This window comes from Platichthys flesus, chromosome 7 (genome assembly GCF_949316205.1).
Source record: "Platichthys flesus chromosome 7, fPlaFle2.1, whole genome shotgun sequence".
In the NCBI taxonomy this organism is placed as follows: Eukaryota; Metazoa; Chordata; class Actinopteri; order Pleuronectiformes; family Pleuronectidae; genus Platichthys; species Platichthys flesus.
The window spans coordinates 3,235,659-3,243,370 of NC_084951.1; the positions used below are offsets into that span (position 1 = coordinate 3,235,659).

General features: G+C 40.4%; 1 non-coding gene across 1 annotated transcript; it reads right to left on the bottom strand.

The window, feature by feature from the left end:
- Positions 1-6,993: 6,993 nt before the first annotated feature.
- Positions 6,994-7,112, bottom strand: LOC133957765 (5S ribosomal RNA). Its single transcript, XR_009921539.1, has one exon. It is a non-coding gene; the product is annotated as a 5S ribosomal RNA (ribosomal RNA).
- Between the last annotated feature and the right edge of the window lie 600 nt (positions 7,113-7,712).

The following is a 7,712-nucleotide window of genomic DNA, read 5'->3' on the forward strand; positions in this document are numbered from 1 at the left end:
TCCATCAGTAAGACTGTGAGGGTTTCATATACTGTTTCTTCCTTGATGGTGAGTAAACTCCCCGCTCTTTCATCCTTCTCTCCAAATAGGACATTTTGAGAGTGATAGGTTACTAGTGCATGAATAAAGTAGTGTTTCGACTATCAAAAGTCATTTAAATGTTCACTCTTTTCCTTCAGTGATGATGTGTGTGTGTTCCATAGCCTGGTTTTCTTTGATGCTGAGTCTTTCGTGCTCTTTCAAAGGTGCTTCTCCTTTAAAGCAGCAGCAACAGTCCCCTCTGCTGGTTGCAAAGAAAATTGTTAAAAGCTTACAGCACCTGGTATTCCCAGGCGGTCTCCCATCCAAGTACTAACCAGGCCCGACCCTGCTTAGCTTCCGAGATCGGACGAGATCGGGCGTGTTTTTTTTTTTTTTTTTTTTTTTATTATCAAAAATACCAATTTATATATACAAACGACATTCATCTGTAAATATTTACACAAAACAATGACATACACACAGGAATCACATTCATGTTAAGGGATAACAAAACTCAAAAAATGATAAAAAAGAAAGAAAAATAAATCACTTAATAATAACACGTGCGCCTGATAAACATAGCGGCACACTCAGAAATTAAATGCTAGTTTCCCTTCCGATGTTACAGATATAAAGCCACACCCGTCAATAAAACATTCAGCAAAGTCCTCAGCACCATATTTAAAGATCAAACCCACATTTCTCCTGACAACCGATTCAAACAAATCCCACACATGCACTTTTTTCCTCTCAAAATGAGCAAGATTCCTTCTTGACATAATAGCATACCTTACATGGCTTAACACAAAATTAAACAAACGAACATTCACATCTTTCCTTTTCCCATTTACTCCAAACAGCAACATTTTGTTCCATTCATATGCCTTTACAAAACCCATTTCCCAGTTTTTAAACAGCATCTCTTTTAACTTCAAAACAAACCTACGTAGACATTCACATCGGATATATATATGTAACAAGTCTTCTGGCTCAGTTTCACACACGTCACATTCTCTTTTGTTCTCTTTGTTAATCTGATGCAGCACCGTGTTTACATAGATCCTGTTGTGTCTCGTCATGAAGTCGTTGTTTTCACATTCTATTGCATTATATTTGATTTGGAGGTTTTCCCATATCAACTGTACATTCATACCTGGCAGAACCCTCTCCCACATTTGTTCTGATGCCGGTCTTTTCAACAGTTTCGCTATCAGTTCTAAATATATGTTTTTTGCTTTTAATTCTTTAAACTCTTTATTTGCGTCATTTTTAACAAACATTAGTTTAGGTAAAGGTCCATCCCCTGTCCTCACACACTCTCTCTCAATCAAATACCTCCAGTCTACAGGCATACTCCCCTTAATTATATCATACATTTTTACAATCATATCTCTCCTAGCATCCTCATCCCATTCTCTTACGCAGTCTACCATTGCCTGCCCAGGCAGAAACCCAGGCACAAACTCATAGACCATGTCCTTTACTTGCCTAATTCCTGCATCCATGAAAACCTTATTGTATAGCATTTTGTTGTTATGCTGTATTATAGGATTGAGAAAAACGGGTTTATTCATTACTTCGGTTACATTACTACAGTTGTATGATATGTTGGGTAGGAATTCTCCCCACGCTCTGAACACCTCTTGGTAGAAAGAAGGCACTTTTTCATACATTGGTTCTTTCAAAACCATAAGCAGACTATTCTCTCCACATCTACCAGCCATCTGAACATACATTTTAAAGAATTGTTTCCACCCATAGTCATTCACATCATGGAGATACTTCTTCACTGTTTTAACCCTCAGTGCTTTACGTTTTGTGTCAATGTCCACCAGTTTTAGCCCTCCCTCACTGTACCCTGCTATCAACGTTTTGTGGGATATCCTCGCACCCTTCCCATCCCACAAGAAGTTTGAAGTCAGCTGATTTAATTCAGATAGAACCCATACCGGAAGATCTAGTGCGCCCAAAACATACACACATTTGGATAATAATAAGGAATTAACAACTATTACCTTACCTTTTAATTTCAATTTCCTCTGCTTCCATGCATTTAAAGTGTGTTTTATCTTATTTATCACTCTTGCCCAAGTGATATCTCTTGCTTCCTTTTCGTTTGGACCTATGTTTACTCCTAAAACTTTGATGCAGTCCACCACTCTAAATGCAATCATACTGTCAACCCTATCCCCCTCCTGACCTATACACATTAGTTCCGATTTTTCTATATTCACTTTAGCCCCCGCTGCCCTCCCATATGTTCCCATGTGTTTCATAATTATATTGATGCTGTCCATATTTTCTACTGTTATTGTCATGTCATCCGCATATTGTTGAATTATATTAATTTTCTCACCTGGTATTTGTATTCCTTTTATATTACTATCTTTTTTTATAAGGACAGCAAAGGGTTCGATAGACATGCTATACAACAGTGCTGATAAAGGACAGCCCTGTCTCACTGACCTCTCCAAAGCAAAGGTGTCTGTCATCAGACCATTACATTTGACCCTACTCTTAGCTTCCTTATACAGCAGCCTGATCCAACTCACTATTCTATCCCCAAACCCAAATTCTTTCATAGTCCGAAACAAGAACTCATGCTCCACTCTATCAAAAGCCTTATTCAAATCTACACTCAACACAATCCCAGACTGTTCTTTCATATGCCTAACAACGTCCCTCACTGTCCCTATTATATCTGCTATGTCTCTCCCTTCGACACTATATGCCTGTGTTGGTGATATTATTCCTCCCATTACCTTCTTAATCCTATACGCTAAAACCCTTGTTAATATCTTATAGTCACTATTCAATAAACTAATTGGCCTATAATTCCCTAACTCCAACCTACTCCCCTTATTTTTAAATAATATTGTGATTACCCCAGTAGCCATGGATTCTGGAACCAGTTGTCCCTCTTCCATGCTTTGATATATCATTAGCAGTATGGGTGCCAACACATCAGCAAACTCTTTGTAGAATTCACTGCTCAGGCCATCTGAACCAGGGCTTTTATTGTTTTTTGCATTTTTAATTGCCATTTGTATTTCTTCTACTGTAATCTCTCTGTCACACATGTCTTGCTCGTCTGCTGATATCCTTGCATCCACACCACTCAAGACCTCATCAATACATACTTTTTCTGTATTCCCTTTTTTATACAAGTTTTTATAGAAGCCTTCCACTGTATTCAAGATGCTAACCAAATCATTTACCTTCTCCCCATTTTCATTCTGTAGTTCGTTTATATAATTATTTTCCTGCTTATTTTTTTCCAGGTTTAGAAAGTACGCTGTGCACCTTTCCCCCTCTACAGCATACTGTACTCTACTCCTTACTATCGCCCCATCACATTTATTTTTCTCACAATCTTTTAGTTGCCTTCTCATCTTCAGATAATTTTGTATATTATAATTTCCATCTTTGTCTGCTTTCCCTGCTTCTTCGTTTAATTTATTTTGTATCTCTTTCTCTACCTGATCCATTCTGAAGTTCTTTTGCTTGGAATAGTATATGCTTTTCTTTTTAACTTTTTCTTTCAAATTTTCCCACCAAATACAAATATTATCTTTGTTTAATCTGTTCTCTATTTCTTCTTTGATACATTTTGCTATCATCTCTTTATATGAATCCTCTCTTAATAAGCTGTTGTTTAGGCACCACATTCCTCCACCTAAATTCTTCATACATACGTCCTTTAACCTCAGCGACAGGATTGCATGATCACTAAGAGTGGTAAAATTATATTTCACCTCTTTTATTTGGCTGACAATGTTTTCCTTAACTAGGACGAGGTCTATTCTACTCTGTCTAAGGGTCCCCATAACCACCTGCCTCCGCGAAAACACTTTTCGTTCTGCATTTTCCTCCCTCCATACGTCCACCATTTTGTGTTCTGCCATCATGCTTTTCAAAAAGTTCCTTGACCCATCATACCTGTATTTTACATTATTTGAATAATCTAGTCTTGATAATTTTACATTATAGTCACCAACCATCATACAATCTCCCGTGCACAGAACCTCCAAGTCCTCAAAAAAACCTTTTCTCAGTTCCTCCACGTTTGGTGCATAGATATTGATTAATTTGTATGTGTTTTTATTGTGGACAAATTCTATCGCTATCACACGTCCATTCCCTCCACAAAAGGTTTGCTTGACACCACTAACAGACCTCTCTCTGACAAGGATTGCCACTCCACATGCCTTCGCACTCCCATTGTCTATAAATATGGGCCCTTTCCAAATCTTTCCAAGGGTTTCCACAAGTTCATTATCCCAATGCGTTTCTTGAAGGCACAGTATGTCAGATTTACAGAGTTCAATCGTTCTTTCTATTTTGATCATGTTCCTCAGGCCGTTTGCATTTAAGGATGTTATTATGACCATAGTAATGGTGAAAAGAAAAACACAGCTTTCCAGAGATGCTCGATTGTTCATACCTTCCGCTCTTTTGGCTCCCTTTTGTCCTTCTTTTTGCTCATTCTCTTCCTGCTGGCTTTCACCGCCTCGTAGTCCATCGACTCTCCTTCTCCCGATGTTCTTGTCTCCACCACCTCCATGCTCGAATCATCTGGCTCCTTAGGTGAAGCAGCCGCAGCAGCAGCAGCAGCAGCAGCCCCGCCGTCCCTTGGAGCCTCACTGCAATCCGGGGCCTCCACCTCTCCTGGTCGGTCGCCTCTTCGTTCACTCGCCCGGGCTGAGGGAGTTTTGGGCGCTTTGCTAGCACCTTCCTCCATACTTTGCCCGGATGCTCCTCCCGTCATGCAACCCGTCTCACCGGACACTCCATCCGCACTGCTGCCGATGGTGGATGGGGTAATTTCACCCCCGCTGGCAGCTCCGGTGTCCTCGTCCTGCTGTCGTTGCTCCTCCTCGGACCAGGAAACGCGCTCGTCGCCGCCGGCTGGCTCCGCGTCCACCGTCCTCTCCTCTCCGCGCCTCCCCCCCTGCAAGTCACACTCCCTAGCATAGTGTCCCTGGCGCTTGCATTTATAACAGGTGAAGTCTGGGCATTCTCTCAAAATATGTCCTGGCTGGATGCACAGCCTGCAGACCTTCACCTGCCTGTCATGAATTACACGGAAGTACTCCCCTCCGTCTAGTGTCTCGAACTTTGCTGAGTAGGGCAGCGACTGTACAAGTTCAGTAAATTGTACTTTACAGAACCTTGTCCCGTCCACCACGTCTGTCCCAGGCCATTTCCTTCTTTTGATGGGCGAAATCGCCCTCACGCCCCACGTTGAGAGTTTCTGCCTAATTTCAGCATCAGTGATATAAGATGGCAAGTTTAGAAATGAAACAACAATTTCATTGCTGCGAACTTCCTTGGCAGTCACCCGAGTGTTTTCGATTTTGAAGCCATCTAATAACCTTGTCTTGCCCTTTCCCTCCTGCATGGTGATCTCGTAAGTGTTCATACTTTTGACCCTGCATGCCAGTACAATCCCACACTTTTCCTTGATTTCCCGCAACAGTTCCATCATGGTAATGTAATCCTCACCGACGGGCTCTACAATCAATGTCAGCTCCTTTTTATAGCCACAATCACCCTCACTTTCTCCCTGTCTCTCTTTATCTCTCCTACCATTCGCCATGCTTGCTTTATCAATAGGCCTAATTACGGAATTGGTCTCCTGGGTTATTCCTTTCTCGCTGGCTTCAATATTTCCAGAATCATTCTCCCGTTCTACATGTGCCAAACTGTCCTTAACTTCCATGTTTTCCTTCACAAGTTCTTCCCCCCAATCACTAGAAGCATAATCAATCTCGGGTTCTGCATTAATCAAAGTGGCCTTACCTTCTATTTTGTCATTTATCAAATTATCCATCCAATCACAGAAAGTATGAAACAATCCCCCAAACAGCCAGGCTGCAGGGGAAATGAATCACACATAAAACTATCACAAACGCACCTTATGCCTCACAAGCACACGCGGTCCCAACAAACACTCGACTGCTCTCTGCTCTCTGCTCACTTCCTGCTTGCACACCTGAACGGGATCAGACGAGATCAGGCGTGTTCAGGGTGGTATGGCCGTAAGCGATTAACTCGACCCACAATACCTTATTTATACATGTGAATCGCCACCATCATCAATAGCATGGTTGCTTTGTGACCATCCAAACTTGTTTTTTATTGTTATATAATGTTAAGGAAAAGACACTCAAGGTGCAATTTTCTCATAATATAGCAAGAAAAAAATCACTACAATAATTTAATAATGTCCTTCAGTAATAATGTCAGGGTTTCATATACTGTTTCTTCCTTCATGGTGAGTAATTTCTCCCTGCTCTTTCACCCTGCTCTCCAAATATGACATTTTTAGGGTGATATGTTAATTTGACATGAATATAGTAGTGTTTCGAATATCAAATGTCATTTGAATGTTCAATCTCATCCTCCACCTATGATGATCTCCGACTGAATATCCTTTCTTGCTTTGATTGCCAGTCTTTCCTGCTCATTCAAAAATGTGTCTCCTCTGAAGCAGGAGCAACACCAAGCTCTGATGGCAATACAGAGAATCATAACCATAACCAACACTTTCCTTTTATTTTGTGTCCATTGAAACTCATCTTTTGTTGTTGTTTATGTTAAATGAAAAGAATCTGAAGGTGCAATTTTATCATATTATTGCAAGAAACAAAATCATGACAATTTCCATCAGTAAGACTGTGAGGGTTTCATATACTGTTTCTTCCTTGATGGTGAGTAAACTCCCCGCTCTTTCATCCTTCTCTCCAAATAGGACATTTTGAGAGTGATAGGTTACTAGTGCATGAATAAAGTAGTGTTTCGACTATCAAAAGTCATTTAAATGTTCACTCTTTTCCTTCAGTGATGATGTGTGTGTGTTCCATAGCCTGGTTTTCTTTGATGCTGAGTCTTTCGTGCTCTTTCAAAGGTGCTTCTCCTTTAAAGCAGCAGCAACAGTCCCCTCTGCTGGTTGCAAAGAAAATTGTTAAAAGCTTACAGCACCTGGTATTCCCAGGCGGTCTCCCATCCAAGTACTAACCAGGCCCGACCCTGCTTAGCTTGCGAGATCGGACGAGATCGGGCGTGTTCAGGGTGGTATGGCCGTAAGCGATTAACTCGACCCACAATACCTTATTTATACATGTGAATCGCCACCATCATCAATAGCATGGTTGCTTTGTGACCATCCAAACTTGTTTTTTATTGTTATATAATGTTAAGGAAAAGACACTCAAGGTGCAATTTTCTCATAATATAGCAAGAAAAAAATCACTACAATAATTTAATAATGTCCTTCAGTAATAATGTCAGGGTTGCATATACTGTTTCTTCCTTCATGGTGAGTAATTTCTCCCTGCTCTTTCACCCTGCTCTCCAAATATGACATTTTTAGGGTGATATGTTAATTTGACATGAATATAGTAGTGTTTCGAATATCAAATGTCATTTGAATGTTCAATCTCATCCTCCACCTATGATGATCTCCGACTGAATATCCTTTCTTGCTTTGATTGCCAGTCTTTCCTGCTCATTCAAAAATGTGTCTCCTCTGAAGCAGGAGCAACACCAAGCTCTGATGGCAATACAGAGAATCATAACCATAACCAACACTTTCCTTTTATTTTGTGTCCATTGAAACTCATCTTTTGTTGTTGTTTATGTTAAATGAAAAGAATCTGAAGGTGCAATTTTATCATATTATTGCAAGA